The sequence below is a fragment of the Epargyreus clarus genome, unplaced genomic scaffold, assembly GCF_041222505.1.
Source record: "Epargyreus clarus isolate Ecla_fem2 unplaced genomic scaffold, WU_Ecla_fem_2.2 ptg000019l, whole genome shotgun sequence".
Classification (NCBI taxonomy): domain Eukaryota; kingdom Metazoa; phylum Arthropoda; class Insecta; order Lepidoptera; family Hesperiidae; genus Epargyreus; species Epargyreus clarus.
The window spans coordinates 2479410-2496390 of record NW_027332227.1 but is presented as its reverse complement, the minus strand read 5'-3'; positions in this window follow the sequence as shown (position 1 = coordinate 2496390).

Genomic DNA, 16981 nt, shown 5'->3' with positions numbered 1-16981 from the left:
AGCAACGTATCTGCTAAGACTCTAAGACTCTCTGCTAAGACGGCCAACGTCTGCTAAGACTCTTATATTACCTGGGGTTGATCCGTGTGCATATGAAACGACAGAATGCATGTGGTGTACATGTGGTATAGTCCGCGTAAAACTGCTAGTCCACTGTGAATATAGAAATGAATCGCGTCGCCATAGCAAATTGTATGACTACACCTGCTCGCAACAACTTCAGAGCGGACTAGCAGTTTGGCGCGGACTATAATGCAGATGGGTCGCGCGTACATACGTAAGTCCGCCAAAGGAAATGCGCACTATTTCTGCCTTATAATAGGAGTACTACTCAGCGGTAGCAACATTTGCGGTTACCCGCATGTGGGATTCCCGTCCTGTTTGAGGTTGATTACATATGTCAATGGACGACAGTGACAGCAAATAGGTGGACTGCATGCGATGCTATTTCAATTACACATACACGACAGATAAAAGTGTTAACTAATAAAAATAAATATAGTTCAATAAACTAATAAACACACTTTTATGATAAAATCAACTAAAAAGTAGAAAAATATTCTATTTCATTCTTTCATACATGCAGGGTAAGATAAGGGTGTATGTTGATCTTATTCTACTGAAAAACGGAGTTACTCACTGACAAACATACAAATGAAGCTAATATAAAGCGTGTAAAAATAAAAATGATATTATTTACAGGCATTTGTAATATTACCTAGAAAGTAGTTTACAATTTAATTTGATCATAGCATACACTTAAAAATAATTATAGTAAGAATACTTCCTTTTATTTTACAAGCAAGGTTAAAACAATTTGAAGGCGCAATAAACTTAATTATACTGTTGATTAAAAGGAATTTACCTTTTGTTGCTATTATAAAACGCGATAGAACTTGATGTGGTGTGATTCGAGGCTTGGTTAAAATATTTTTTGTATAAAGATTTTGAATTCGTATATATTTTTATAATATGACTAGTGGTGCCCGCGGCTTCGCCAGCATTTTAAAGAAATAATATGACATACATAAAACGGAAAATTTATACCTGCATTGGAATGACAGAATGCCATCTGTCGAAAATTGGTCTTAGCAACTCCCAAACCCTCGTAGGCTCTTGGACAACAACTTTGCTAAAGATCCTCACTTGATCAAATGCATAGTTTCCGATTCTATAACTACTTACGAATTAAAAATTAATTAAAAATCCTTTTCCCACGGACTAAATTATGAATCTAAACCATTCTCAAGTCCCCTTGAACACACACAACAAATTCCATCAAAATCAGTCCAGTCGTTTAGGAGGAGTTCAGTGACATACACACGCACATAAGAAATATATATATATATAAAGATTTAGGAGTAACCGTTTGTTGCATAGCATGCAGTCCACCTGGTAGTATGTAGCCACTGCCGGTAATCAGCCTCTGATAATATTATCATTCTGAATTTGGCCACAAAAACTTTTCTTCATCTAAATACTAAATTGAAACGACTTGCATAAGTATATCTCCGTCGACATATAATTTCGGAAAGTTTAGAGCTGTCTATTATAAGGGTGCAGTAAGGCTTTTAAAATTGGCAGAACTCTACCGACCTAACTCTATTTACGTAACTGCCATGCCTATCGTAATGTATAACAGCAAACAAAGTAGAGCCCGTTGCAGTCTAGTGTTAAGCGATACTGTATTCTGGTTTTAAAATAAAATGTGGTTAGGGACGGAACACATACGACGCGTTTTAACTCAATCATCAGAGGCAGCAACGCATCTATGGTTGGCTTTAATAAGGGGTCCAACCCTATCTGAAGTTGATTATTATTTAGGTTTAAAAAAATATTCCCAAATAAGACAAATAGGTCACTTCTATGAGAACGGAGATTTACATTAAATTAATTTAAGATATCATCAATTCACACATAGTATTATCAGATATCCATTCAACCCTTTCATATTTAAGTGATTGTTTCATGTTTTATTATGTACTCAGTTTATTTGCTCTTGAAAGCGTTGGAACCCATCCAACGCTTTCAAGAGCAAATAAGTACATTTTTAACATTGCCTGGTATCTTATTATATAGGTGTATCTTAATATTTACGACCATGAGCGGCAATGGCCTTACATTACTTACCATCATTCCTACATATTTACTACTACTAGTATGTAAAGGTGGCGGTTGCCATCATTCCTACTTATTGACTACTTTACCAATTTTTTCTTTTTTTTTATAATATGAGAGTAGCAGACGAGCATGCAGTCCATCTGATGGTAAGTGGCTATTGCCGCCCATGGACATCTGTAACCAACCCCAGATAAGATTAGATATTCCTACCTGAGGTCGGCCACAGATGCGCCGCTACCTCTGAGGACAAAGCTGGAAAGCCTCGGAAAAGTATGTCTCCCCCACACCCTTCAGACCAGTAACCTTACCATGAGTTTTTACGTTTTGACCAATATGACTATTTTTTTATTTGTTTACGTATTTGCCCATATAATTTCCAATCAGCGCCCCTAGCGGATTATATCAGAACTTGGAAATTGTATCGGCCAATACGTAAACAAATACCAAAACAGTCATATTTGTCAAAACGTAAAAACTCATGGTAAGGGTACAGAACACAGCAGCGCTTAACACTGCTGTTATGAGGTAGAAATATGTGTGGCGGTGATGCCTACTACTTTTAAAAGTTGTTTAATACATTTCAAAATAACAATAATTAGCTGTAAAACGTTTATCGCTTAAAGCTCAACAGTTTCTATAAGACGCGACATTACCGTACAAAAACTTTGTTATTGAATTTTAAAATATAGAAGCCTGGAAGCTTCGAAAGTCTTTGGAATGAACAGCAAAATTGAATTTATGATTTGAATTTAAAATCTTTCCATTCCATTTCCAAATTTTCCAGTGGCTAAAAAACTAGAACACTTAAAATTGTATAATTTTGTTTAATTAATATTTGGTTTTGATATCCTCAATGAAGGTTGTACTTTTTGTGGTTGGTTAAGTGGGAGTTTTACTCAAAATGCCCTTCAAATAAAGGTCAATTGTACATTGAACATGCCCCACCTATTTCTGCCTACTAACAGTAGTGTTAAGCGCTGCTGTATTCTGATTTGATGGTGTAGTAAGGAAGAGAAATATATCCGAGGCGGTCTAACTTAGTCCTCATGAGCAATGCATCTGTTACCAACCTCAAATAGGAATCCATTCTTATCAGGATTTGTTTACAGATGTTCATATGCTGCAATAGCCATTTACCATCAGGTGGACTCCATGCTCATTTGCCTTATTAGTATATATTTTTATTACTGTCATTATATAGAAGTATGTCAGATAGGAATCTATTCTTATCAGGATTTGTTTACAGATGTTCATATGCGGCAATAGCCATTTACCATCAGGTGGACTCCATGCTCATTTGCCTTATTAGTATATATTTTTATTACTGTCATTATATAGAAGTATGTCAGATAGGAATCTATTCTTATCAGGATTTGTTTACAGATGTTCATATGCGGCAATAGCCATTTACCATCAGGTGGACTCCATGCTCATTTGCCTTATTAGTATATATTTTTATTACTGTCATTTTTATTTTACAGGCATCATGTTTATAGTCACTGCATCTATAGTAAATTGAACAGTTACATTAACTTCCATTAAGGCAGCCAACTTTTCTAAAGTATTACTGTAACAGAAATGGAAGTTCGTTTTTTACTTCCATCGCTCGAAGTCGACTGTGGTTCTAATAGTTCGTAAGCGGGGCTTTATGCTCCTTGGGTCCTTTTTCAAAACTTACTTCACAAATAATGAAACTTCCAATGCACTCCTTGCGAATGGCTCAGCGAATTGACGGAATGGACCATCATCGACGGTTTTCTTACTTAAATACGTGTAATTTTAATCACTATATCTATAAATAGTATTTGGTAACGATTATGAATTTTAAAGTTATCGGCTGCTTCAAATATATTTTATACTACTTGGTACACTCGAGCTGTGTTTACGTTTCTTTTGAATGGTGTTGGTGTCGGCTAATTTACATATAAGCCAAGTAGGTCCTCAAGAATGTCAACGCACCTGTGACTGGCTTCACATAGAACCATTGTTTTATATGGAGTTTATTAAAGTGTACAGATATTCTTGGGCTGCACGCTCACTTTCTTATACTTTAAACTTATACAACTTGCAGTTGTTAAACATACAAACATATAAAGACTTAACATTAAGCTGTTGTTACATGAACACATGTGAACCACAACATTACTGCTCTCTAATGAAAAACTTAAGAATGATTGTATGTATGCATTTACAATGTGTTACATTTAGTAGCTACTCGAGACATTATCTTAAATTAAATTGAAATACGTGTCCACATTTTTTTTATATTTTTGAGTTAAATAAAATTCTTGTTTAAGAAATTGTAGTAAACGAGCTTGCACTCCACCATATATTATAGTGATTAGTCACCGTCGCCCCTTAAGCGTCATAAAGCACAAATGTTATCTGAAATCGATAAACTTCAAATAGGACTGGATGCGTTACTGGCCCCGAAGACAAAGTTGTGACATTTTAATTTAATATTACACCCTTCATATCCATAAGACTATAATATAGCAGCTGCGTTATGTATGTAGGTATGTTATTAGTTATTAGGCGAGGGGTGGCACCGCCGTAGTTGAACTACAAAAAATATCATCATTTTCGTTGTCGCAAAGCCGTTACTATCCCACTACTGGACACTGATCTTCACTTCGTCAGATGAGTTAGGCCATAGTGTACACTGTCCACAACTTTGAGAACATCTATAGAACATTCAGACCTATTTCCTGATTCCTCACGAAGCCTTTACCGTCAAAGCGAGTAATGATTAATTTCTTATAAAAATAACATTAACAATATTTTAAAATATTCTACTACTACTACCATTGACTCTTACGTAAGTCTACACCAACTTAGAAATACAACTGGAAATATTTTATTTTTCATAAAAAAAAGAAATACATTTAAAAGTAACGCCTACGGTTTCTTTAGAAGGAACATTTAAATTACAACCGTATTCAAACTCATAATAAATGCTAAACAAAAATGTGATTTACGTTTACGAACCTATTTTATAGAAATTTAAATTCATTTTATATTCACGAAACACCCTTTATGACGTAGCGTAAATAAAATGTGCCTTTGTAATAACTTCACATCCACACGTCAGTTTGTAAGAAAATAAATCATATTTCCAAATAAAATCACATCACAAAAAGAAACGAATACGAACGTCTGACATATTCGCAATCGCGTGAAATAAGTGTTTACGGGTTAAGAAGCTACATAACGTACCTTAGGTAATGGTTGTGCTAGGTAAAGCATCTTGTCATGTGTCGTGCGATAACGACGTCATAATTCCGTAAGATTTTTCATAAATTGAAGTGGTCAAAAAACCTGTTGTTGATACGAGTAAGTAGTCAATGCAACCGATGACCATCTGTAACCAGGTCCATATAGAATAGGAGTTCTATCTGAAGCTAATGACAGATACTTTCTCATATTGTCGACTAAGATGGTGGTCATCAGTCCGCATCCACGACCTAGGTAGAAATAAGTGTGGAGTTTGTATTCTCCCGGTCGAACTGTTTCTACTAACTGATGGTAAATGGTCATTGTCACCCCAAATACAACTTCAATCAAAACAAAACATGATTAAAGTTCCGCAACAAGTGTTGGTTTTCCTGATTATTCACAATGTCTCGAATCTCCTATTACCATATTATCCTCCAAATAACAGAAAGATCTAAAAAAAATATTTGTAGTTCAATTCATATTATTCAACCAATATTTATACAACCAACGTATGCTTCATTAAATGTGAAATAAATGGTACGTCCAAATAAAGTCTCATGTAAAAGAAAATACGACCGGGTGACAGATTCGGATTCGTGAAATAAGTGTTTACGGGTTAAAAGGCAAGGTATCGTACCTTGCTTTGGGTATGCCACTCGGGAAAGTTTTTACCTCTCACCTCCTTTTTACCTGAAGTGGTGGTTTAGTTGCTAAGTTTTAGTGGCGTAGCGCGGGAGCATTGTGTTGTTTTTTACTCTCCAACCAAAAAGTAAACTTGTGTTCTTGGAAAGTTTAAGTTATTATTAAGTTTACGGCTTCGAGAATTATATAGCTTCGTAGTTTATTGATTAATGGACTGTACGTAAAATATGCCCAGGATAAGGCTACCTTTTGTAAACTTAAATACATTTCTTTAAAATTTAATATTGGTATATATTTAACGTACTTACATTATTGTATGTATTCTACGATTAATGTAAATTTTGTTGAACTTTTTGAATACTGAATATCATTCCCTTTTTTTACGGTTACAGTATTTAGTGCGTGTCGCAAAAAACATGACATTTGTAATTTAAGCTTCAGTTTGTATTTTATGTATTGTCCATAACGTTATAACAAATACATAATATCATACTTTGAAGTATAAAAAATGGCGTTAATTGTCGTCACAAAGCGAAATGAGTTTAATTATTTTTTGTTAAATTTTATTTTAATATTTTGTTCTTATGACACCCATAGATTAGTAAAGATTACTCACTCCTAACAAGAAAATGTACCCAGTTTTGAGAATTGAAATAGTTGCGTAAAAAAGTTTTGCCACGTCGCCGTGCTAAAATGTCCCTAAAATATTTGAAATAACTATTTATTTATTATGTAAATTACGCATTAATAGTTATTTATTCGTAAATTTTCTCTAAAAATGTTTTTATTTGTTAAGAATTCAAAAAAAGAACTTACTAATAAGCCGTTTGTGGCTTCATTCAATTTCAAGGCGGCGAAGTATCTTTACTAATCTATGATGACACCTATCTAACTCTGGAAATAAAATACACTAAAATATTCGGATAACTCGTACCTCCATTGTTCGAAAAATCCTCCAGAAAAAGACAACACTTCAGGCACCCAAGCTCCCGTCCTAAATGCTTTATGCCGCGTCAAGGGGTTGAATTTTCCCCAAAACTCCACACTTTAGGGATACCCGTACAAGGGAACTCCATTACTTGGCCACCCCCGAACCGCCCGGCTAGAGTTTTTTAACTCCAGGGAGACTAGCTCTAATAAATCATTATTCCTCTGAAACTGTTTATTGCATTAAAACATTATAAATGTTTATGATCTTAAAGAAAAAATACAGATTCCTAAGATATTTCTGCATTGAAGATCATCTGTACTAATATGGATTTCCTTTTATCAATTGGTCGCACAGGAGATGTTACAACTGAGATAATTGCCTATCATATATGTGTGTGCGTGTTCTTTAATAAACCTGGAATTCTAATTGGATTCAGTGACAATACCTTACCCTTAACCTTATCTAAGGAGTAACCTGATTGGTAGCCTTTTGAAAAAACACATCTAAATTTTGATGTCGTCTTTACCCTTCAAACCGGAAAAATATTAACGGTGCTGTTATAAATCAGAAATTTGCGAGGATCATTAAGTAGAAATATCCCTTGTTATCATGCCTTTAATCGTCATATACAATTGTACACATTAGCACACTTTATGTTAATCAAGAAAATATAATTGGGAATAGAGTATGTATTACCGATTTTATTAGTAGCCTTTCACTTGCCGTTAAGCCTAAATTCGTAGCCAAATGTTAATCTATGCGTTACAAATTAGATTCACCTGCTGGTCACCGAGGTCACCTCTTCTTTTTGAGCGCAATCCCATGGGTTGCATCTAGTATTGCCGTTGTAAACACTGAAATATTACCTGCAATCGGAAAGCGCTAAACACGTATTCAACTTCAAAATATATCTGTCAAATACCTGATATAGGTTACGTCAATAAATCCCATTTGATCTTTAACGTGGGTCGCAGCCGACTAACGTGTTTCGATTGACTGCTATGAATAAATTATTTACTGGGATCGCTCCAAATAGGTGTTTAATTTCGATTTATGGGAATCTATCACGTCGTTAAATATGCGATTACTTATTAGGATGACTTACTTATGAGACTAATGCTTAGTTCTAAGAAATGGTAACGTATCTGTGATTTCCTTTTGGTAGAATCTGTGCACTTACCGAGACGTCGTTTGAAGAAGGTCCTTTCTGGTGCACCTCTGGAAGCACCAACACCACACTTATTACTGTCTAATAATAGCATTATTAAGTGTTGCTGTGTTTCGCTTTGAGTTGAATTGAGAGAAATACTATTATACGAGACGTTCCAACTTAGTCCACAGGGATAGCAACGTATCTGAAGCCAATGTCAGGTAGTCCACCTAATTTTATTAGGAGCTGATTCTCATATATGTCCATAAGCGAAAGTAATCTCTTACCATGAGGTGGGCTGCATGCTTGTTTTCTATTTCAATACTATATTTATAAAACGGTGGCATGCATATGCATTTGCTACTCAATAGATAAACAGTATATCCCTGCTTTATTTACATAGGATGACGAGCGTGAATTACTCGACATTATTAAACTTTATTTGTATTTTATCGCGTGCCTAAATTGACATACGGGTCTCATGAATAAATAAACATGAACTGATGTAATTAATAATTTATTGGGCCAAAAGAGGTGTGTTTCCCGATGTGATAAAGTGAACTTTTATATTTAAACATACAATTTCATACGTTGATGAATTAGATTGTGGGAATTTAGACGGCATAATCTTAGAGCTTTTTTATTGTACAAACACGAGGGAATAAAAATTTATCACACGTTCATTATAAAATTTTCAATGTTCAACGGTCATTACGTTTATGTAAAATGATTTTCTGGTCAAACACATTTTATAAATCAGTCTTTACTAATCTTCACACCCTTGAAAATATCCGTCTTTTACCTCCCTTTAAACCAGAATAGCGCTCATTACCTTTTTAGAAAGCAGAATAAAGGGGTATGGCGATGCTGCCTTAGAAGTCAAATTATATCGCCGGTTATACCGCCTTTAAAATTGTTGTATTTGTCTGCAATTAGTAAAAAAGGATGATTTAAAATTGGTGAATGTCAGAACCCAGACCACCATTTTATGAGCTCGAAGCAATATAAGCCATTGGGCCCACAGCCCTTAACTAAGTAACACAAAGTGTCAAAGATGTAAACGCACAGTTCGCAAGAAAGCGGAACTTTAGAACTCTGACCACATCCGTGATTTCGTAATTATGGCTTTGTTGTGTTCTCGCGCCGTGATCCGCAAATCTACTTCTGGTTAGCGAGTTGTTTGTTTGATGGACAAAAAGTTGGCGGAACTTTTGAGATTATTTGGTAAGGTATGATAGAAGGTGCGCACTTCAACGTCTTTAGGGGTGCCTTATCACAGTCTACAGTAAAAATAATGTTATCTACAATATTTTCATTTAATCCCTGCCTGTTTTTCAGGATTACGGTTTTTATTTATATTTTAAAATAACAAAACATTGCTTAAGGCATATTTTTTTGGTAGAAAGAAATAGGTGTGACAATGGTGCCCCCGCAGTAGCAACATCAAGGATTGTCATCATAAAACAAATTAATTTATCGCTTAATGTTAAAAACACACGCTTTCAAAGAAAAGCGTGACTTGTTTTATAACCTGCAAAACATCTGAGTTTAAAATATACGCACTTTAGTTCAAAAACTGTATCGTCACAATGAACTTGTAACAAAATAAGTCATTGGGCCTACAGCCCGTAACTAAGTAACACAAAGTGTCAAAGGTGTAAACGCACAGTTCGCAAGAAAGCGGAACTTTAGAACTCTGACCACATCCGTGATTTCGTAATTATGGCTTTGTTGTGTTCTCGCGCCGTGATCCGCAAATCTACTTCTGGTTAGCGAGTTGTTTGTTTGATGGACAAAAAGTTGGCGGAACTCCTGAGATTATTTGGTAAGTTTTGATAGAATGTGTCGCAATGTTCCTTTGACACTTTAGCGTTTAAACTTTTCATGTATAAAGAAACCGAGGCTTATGGCCAGTAAATTAAATATTCCTAAAAACGGATTGCTTATACATAATAAATTGAAAAGAAGAAAAAGAACAGCAGTAATAAAATTAACATATTAAAATACAAATAAAAGAGTTTGAGGTAAAAAACGTAGTTTTGATAGTTTTTCTGTTATTTTTGTTTGTTTCCGCATGCGTATATTTTCTGTATAATGTGTCTTGTGTAAATTATGGATTAGTTCTTCTATACGTAAATTGAAAGTCACAGTTTTAAGTATATGAGCTTTAAAGGTGCTTATTTATTTATCTTCAAGTATTATATTTATGCACGCTATCTATTGTTCCCTATATTATGTGTTACATAAACAGAAATGCTTGTATAGTCATATAAGATAACAATAACGCATACTAAGTGGTATTCCGCGAATAATTACTCTATGGTCCAATTTGCAACCTAAATTATGAGAGCTCGCATTATAGACGTGGTATTTGATACTCAGTAAACATTATTGAAGTCTTCTTTTGTGATTTTGGTTGTACCAAGTTGTAAAATAGGTTGGTATCAACTAGAATATTGGACGCTATTTTTTGGAAGATTGAAATTATCTAGTATTTTTCATGATAGGCAAACACAGTGTTTATTGGGTGAAGCGTAAAAGTAAAGGTTATATTTGTGATAAATAAAAAGAAAATAGAATAAATAAATCTTACGCCATTCTTCATTTATCTTTTACGTAGTATTTTAGTAGAATTTGCGCCGCTGTGTTCTTCTTAAAAGTAGAGCAGTCGCATTAATTATGGTTTAGTTATTCCTATTAAGGTAAATAACAATTCCTGCCCACACACACAAATGCGTCAATGATGAATTTAATTAATTATTGCACGAGGATTTAACATTCATCTATGAAAGTAATTTCACTTATTTCTTAAACTGCGAATCAGTCAAGCAATTCAGTTCGCTCGAGAATTAAGAGTTTTCCGCAATATTGGTTCAGAACTGCAACCACTTAGCGAGCGGAAGCTGCGGAAATCTGATCAAGATATTTAGAGTTTACCTTCTGAACTTAATGATTTGCATAAAAAGTCATATTATACTTATAAATCAGACATTGATCCAAATGAGAAAATATGTTTTGCGTGGTCTTTTTCTTCTTAGTCGTTCCTTCATGGCTGAAGTTCGTGCCTGTTTTGGAAGTCTTTTATGCAGGTGTGCTGCATATCCAGCCAGTGTGCTCGGTCGTCTGCTTTTCTAAAGCACTCCGTAACAGACATCTTGGTGAGGCCTTTGATCTGGTCAGACCACCTAGTTGGTGATCTTCTCCGAGGTCTTTTTTTTACTTCTTGATTCTTTCGGAAATGGAAATATTCTATTAGGGAGTGTTCCCGTTCTGTTAGGAAGCCCAAAACGAGAACAACATTTTACGTCGTCAACCGTCGCTGATGGTCCTCGTATGTCGTTAGCGCCCGATGACCGACTACAGTTGCTGATTATCGGATGCGTTAGTCGATGACAGTCGGCGATAGAGTGTCGCTAACGAAAATTCGCAGTTGATGGTCGCTAACCAAAAGTTGCCACAATCAGCGACTGTTACCATAGTTTCAGTTTGATGTATTTGTATGATGTCAACATATTATTTAGAATGATTTAATAGCGTGATTAACAATCGCGCCCTTCTTGTCAAGTTGCGGGAAATCGCCTTGTGTCTTCCAAATAAATAGTAAAACATAATTATTATAAAGGAACTATTACTCTAAACAATTCAATAGTGAAAATTCCTTTCTGGCATTCCGTTACTATATTAAATTGTTGTGAATTTCATGCAATGAATGTCAGTTTTTCAGATATTTCATTTTTATCAAAATCAGAGTTACTAAACTAAAAATCATTGTCATTGTTTATTTTCTTTTTGTTGTGTTAATCACTGTTTTGAGAACAAATAAAAGTAACAATATACTCGTACTACTTTCTTTTGAATATTCCGATGGTTTTGCTGACATTTTGAAGGTAAACACCTTTTCTTACACAATGTTTTAGTTATAATTTAGAGAAAACATGATAGACCATGTACCCCTACTTAAGATCTACTTCAGATCCCCTTGTCTATAACACAACTTCTGACGTTCTGGGTACCTATAAGTATTCGTGATGTTGCGTGGAATCCTGAACCTCGTTGACCTGATGAGGCTTCGGGCATCAGATGGACGATTTGAAATTTACTGAGTCAATTTCATTGTAAATTTCCGGTACATACGTATACAAATACTTTATAGGCTTTCTATCTTTGTCCTTAAGGATAGGAATATATCTATAGTCAAGTTCAGAAGAAATCAGAGAGACTGAGATTTCAGCAAAATTGAGAACGTCATTGCATTAACAAAAACCTAACATAATTGAGAATCGGATACTTACTTCAAAAATAGATATAATTGGATTAGATTAGTAATGGAATTTTGTATAAACAAAAATCGAGAACGGAAAAGAGTAGGGTAGGACAGCATAATGATAAAGTACATTTCGCTAATGCTTATAGGTGAAACTAGCTCAGCGAATATTGAAGGAATCTTTATGCAAATAAAAGCACTGGAAAATGACGCCGAAGTGAAAGAATCGTTAATTAAACTGTAATTAGGTTTAAGTTTAAGAAGAAATTAAACGCTTCATTTTAATAATCACATGCTGATGTGAGCACTTCATTTGGTAGAGTATATTTTCTCTTGCTAGTTCGAAAATTCAATGGATCGATCAGCAACAACAATACCACAGGTAAATCCATTCCTAACATTCCGTTCCAGTCAATACAGTAGCAGGTATTCGCGATATTGGTTGGAATCCTGCAGGCACTCGTTAATCCGATGGGACTCCGGGCATCAAGTCGACAAATTGGAAGTTTACCAACTGAATTCGATCAAGTTGAAGCATAAAATTAATTTTACAATGTTACTTGTTAGTCCTGTTTTAATTGGACTATTAGTCTAAAATAATATTGAAATGTTACACAAGAAGTGAACTACGAATCGAGGATGCTCTATTTCAGCATAAAACATTTGGATCGGATTTCGGCTAAAAGGTGATGAAGTAAAATTAATTAAATATTTCGCCAAATAATACAATTACTGTGTATGATTGTAATGACTAAATAACCAGTTACGTTACAGGGTGAAGTTTTGATATAAAACAGTTAGGTGCATCTGAACTTGGGCTGGGATGAAGCATTCAACTTGGGCGCCCATTTGTATATTATAAAAAGGTCTATTTAATCTATCGTACTACAAACCTCAAGTAATCAACCCAATTTTTTCAACAGAACGTGTGTGGCACATGGTTTGTGTGTGTGTGTGTGTGGCTTTACGTGTCCGTGTGCCCGTGATATCCATAGGGTATCTGGAGATACTTGAATGCATTTTTTATTCAATAATATATTTCCAGTTTTACCGATCACTATTGAGTTACGATGGCATCTAATGCACTGTCCGTACCGCGAATACATTCCCTGTGTAATATATGGATTTATATAGCGACACTCAATTTAACTTGTGATGTCACAGAGCCTTCAGTGCGGGATGCGCTCAAATTGACCGTGAATTCGACAGTTCCAGTTTTAACTTAGTTATCTGCGGTCAAAATATATGGCCTTTGATGTACGGCGTGTATTTTGCAATTATTTATTGATTTTATAGAGCTATTTGAAAGGTGATGGAACCGATATAGTTCGTCTGGGCGGTACCACAGCTACATATATTTCTTTTATATTTCTAGCGTGAAGTAGTGTTAGCGTTTTGGTGGAAGGGTGCGGTTGACTTAGATAAGAGGCTAACATCTTAATCCTCAGGAGTGGCAATGTATCTATGATCGGTTTCAGGTGGAACCCCTTAATTTGAAATGGCCATACTTACGTGGACAGTGACCACTTGTCAGGGGTTTGCAGGCTATTTTCATGTTATACAAATAAACGTTTAATTTATTGTATTTTATCATTTTAATACTTGGCTGTCGATCCAGTTATAATGATAAATACGGTTAATGATAGCATGAATAAAATAATATGTATCTACTTATCATATGTAACAACTATACTATGTGAATTAACCAACAGTATACTAAAAGTTAGCTTTAAATTCCTATAATTAAATTTATTGAACATAAACATTTGATATAAAGTTACATACTAAATAAAATATTCAAAAGTACGCATGAGATCAATGAATAAAATGTAAATCATTTAACTATGATCTCTGTGAGGCACTACGCTGTTGCTCACACAGAATAAAATATTCATTTAACTATAATATCATCTCTGTGCGGTCCCACTCTGTTGCTTCACAGAATCATACGAAGCGGCATTTTACAGCTCCACTTTGAATTATCGATGTCCATCACCGACGCGGGCGGATAACTGAGTTAAAACTGAAACTATCAAATTTACGGTCAATTTGGAACGTGACCCGGTTTTCTCAATCCGTGCTGCCTTGTCGCACAAAAGGAGTGAGTACCTCTCTCTCTTTTATTCAGTTTATGAAGGTGGTAACTTTGTGGTTCGACTCCGGCGGCACCACCGCCACACCTATTTCTGCCTCATAACAGCAGTCTTAAGCGCTGCTGTGTTCTTGTTTGAAGGGTGTGGTAAGAGAGACATACTTTTCCGAGGCGTTCCAGCTTAGTCCTTAGAGGTGGGAACGCATCTGTAGCCTACCTCAGATAGGAATACCTAATCCTATGCTATCTGGGTTTGATTACATATGTCCATGGGCAGTAATAGTCACTTACCATTAGGTGGACTGTATGCTCATCTGCTACTCTTATATTATAAAAAAAGGATATTATGTTAGACTGACCGCCTATTGGCTTGTATGTCCCGAACGATAGTTACGCAACACTGTTGTCGCTTAAGCTACTGATAATTTGCTTAGGCTAGCTATCTTTCGGTGAACCATTACTTAATTACTAAATCGGCTTATTGCACACGATAGTCACTAACGGAAAGTGAGCCTTATGAAATTAGGTACACGAAACAGCTACAAGGTACATCCATGCCTCTTATTGCCAAATTCAAGAAGGTCTTTATCTTACTATAAAAATTTAGCAACCAAATTCATTTACGAATTATTGCCTTCTTCATTCGTGTCAAACTGTAACTTATAAGTCCTACCTGAAATTTATTGTGCTTCAATTGTTATGCTGAAGTACGTACTTGTAAAGCTCCATATGACCGTGTGAACCATATAACAGTAGGATTAAACTGCTATAAGAAATGATATCTGGACCATATTTGGATTATGAACAAAAGTATCAATAGCTACCAAAGCTTTATAAGTTATAGTTAGACACGTTCTTATTAGTGATCGAAGTTAGACACGCATAAAACGCAAGGCTGTTTTTGCTAAACATTTGCTACTTTTCTATTCTGAGATCCAAAGCAGATAACTTAATTACACTAACTAGGATCGAACTCAAAACCTTTACGCAGCAGTCTGGAAAGGTCGCTGCACTCGTACAATTTCAATCGTCCTAAAGTAACAAAACTGAGTAATAAAATACGTGTTCATTACATTACGAACTACTTCGTAACATTATTATAAAAGCGCTTTATAAACTAACGATGGACATTAAATGGATTTATTTCTATCATTTTCATCTGAGCGAGGCTTTATTACCAGCGTCATCGGATCCGACCTTTTGTGGTCCGGGTCTGAATTATTGGCTCCCATCAAGTACTTCGACGGATAACTAAGTTAAACTGGAACTATCAAATTTACGCCCAATTTGAAACGTGTCTCCCTTTGAGGGTGGTATAGGTAATAGGGAAGTTACATGTAGGGTTGTAGCACTTTCTGTTGGTATGAAGAATTAATATCAAAATAGAGAACTAGAAGTGTGTGTACGTATTTAATAAGTTATACTTCTTTGAACATTTTAATTGCCTAACTATGATGGTTCAATACAAAAAGTGAAAAACGCCGAAAATAGCGGTTCCTTGTTTTGCCTCGTTTATTTTCGATATATTTTCTTTTTTTTGGATTTGTTGTTGTTTTATATATGTATAAATATAATGTAAAAAATCCAAGTGTCCATCACGAGATAGAGCCCTGTGAAATATAGACCGACGGACAGACAGCGGAGGCTTAGTAATAGGGTTCCATTTTTACCCTTTGGGTTCTTAACCCTTAAAACAGTGCATGTATGAATATTTACACCATTAAAAAATCTATGGCACAAATAAAAAAACAATGTTACATTTTTGTATCCGACTGTACATACACACACTGTCACAATTTACCCACACATAGCGCATGTATACTATACCGTATGCGTTAGTTAGATTCAGCTTTGAAACAGAACCTTATCAAAATCTGAGGTAAATGTTTAGAAACACTATCTTCAAAGCACACCTCTAGGTTGTCAAGTTATTCTTTGTATCATGCAATACCTTGTGTAGTATAAATTCAGCTTTACTCTGTGAAATAGTCTTGTCATAGGTGAGTTTTGGTTTACCGAATGTTTGATGTATGTGTTTGTGTGTAGTATTTTTATTATAGTAGGTATTTTTAAAGTTGCGTGATTATCGCGCGGCTATCGCAACTATTTACTATTTGTAGAATTATGCGTGGGGTAATATTTTTTGAGCTATGTATGTATTGTATGTTGGCAAATTCGGTCTCTCGATCGAGGGGTCCGAGGTTCAAATCCCAGGTACTCACCTCTGATTTCAAAATTATGTACGTATTAGAAATTAATTATCACTTGCTTAAACGGTGACGGAAAACATCGTGAGTAAACCTGCATACCTGAGAGATTTTTAAAAAAGAAAACTCAAAGGTATGTGAAGTCTACCAATACGCACTTGGCCAGCGCGGTGGACTATGGTCTAATCCTTCTCATTCTGAGAAGAGATCCGTGCTCAGCAGTGGGACAATAATGGGTTGATGATGATGATGATGCTTTGCGAAATTTTGACGGAGAAAATGATGAGGGCGATTACAATCATCGCCTCATAAATACCACAAATAAAACATTATGATATTTTTTTTTATGATATTGATT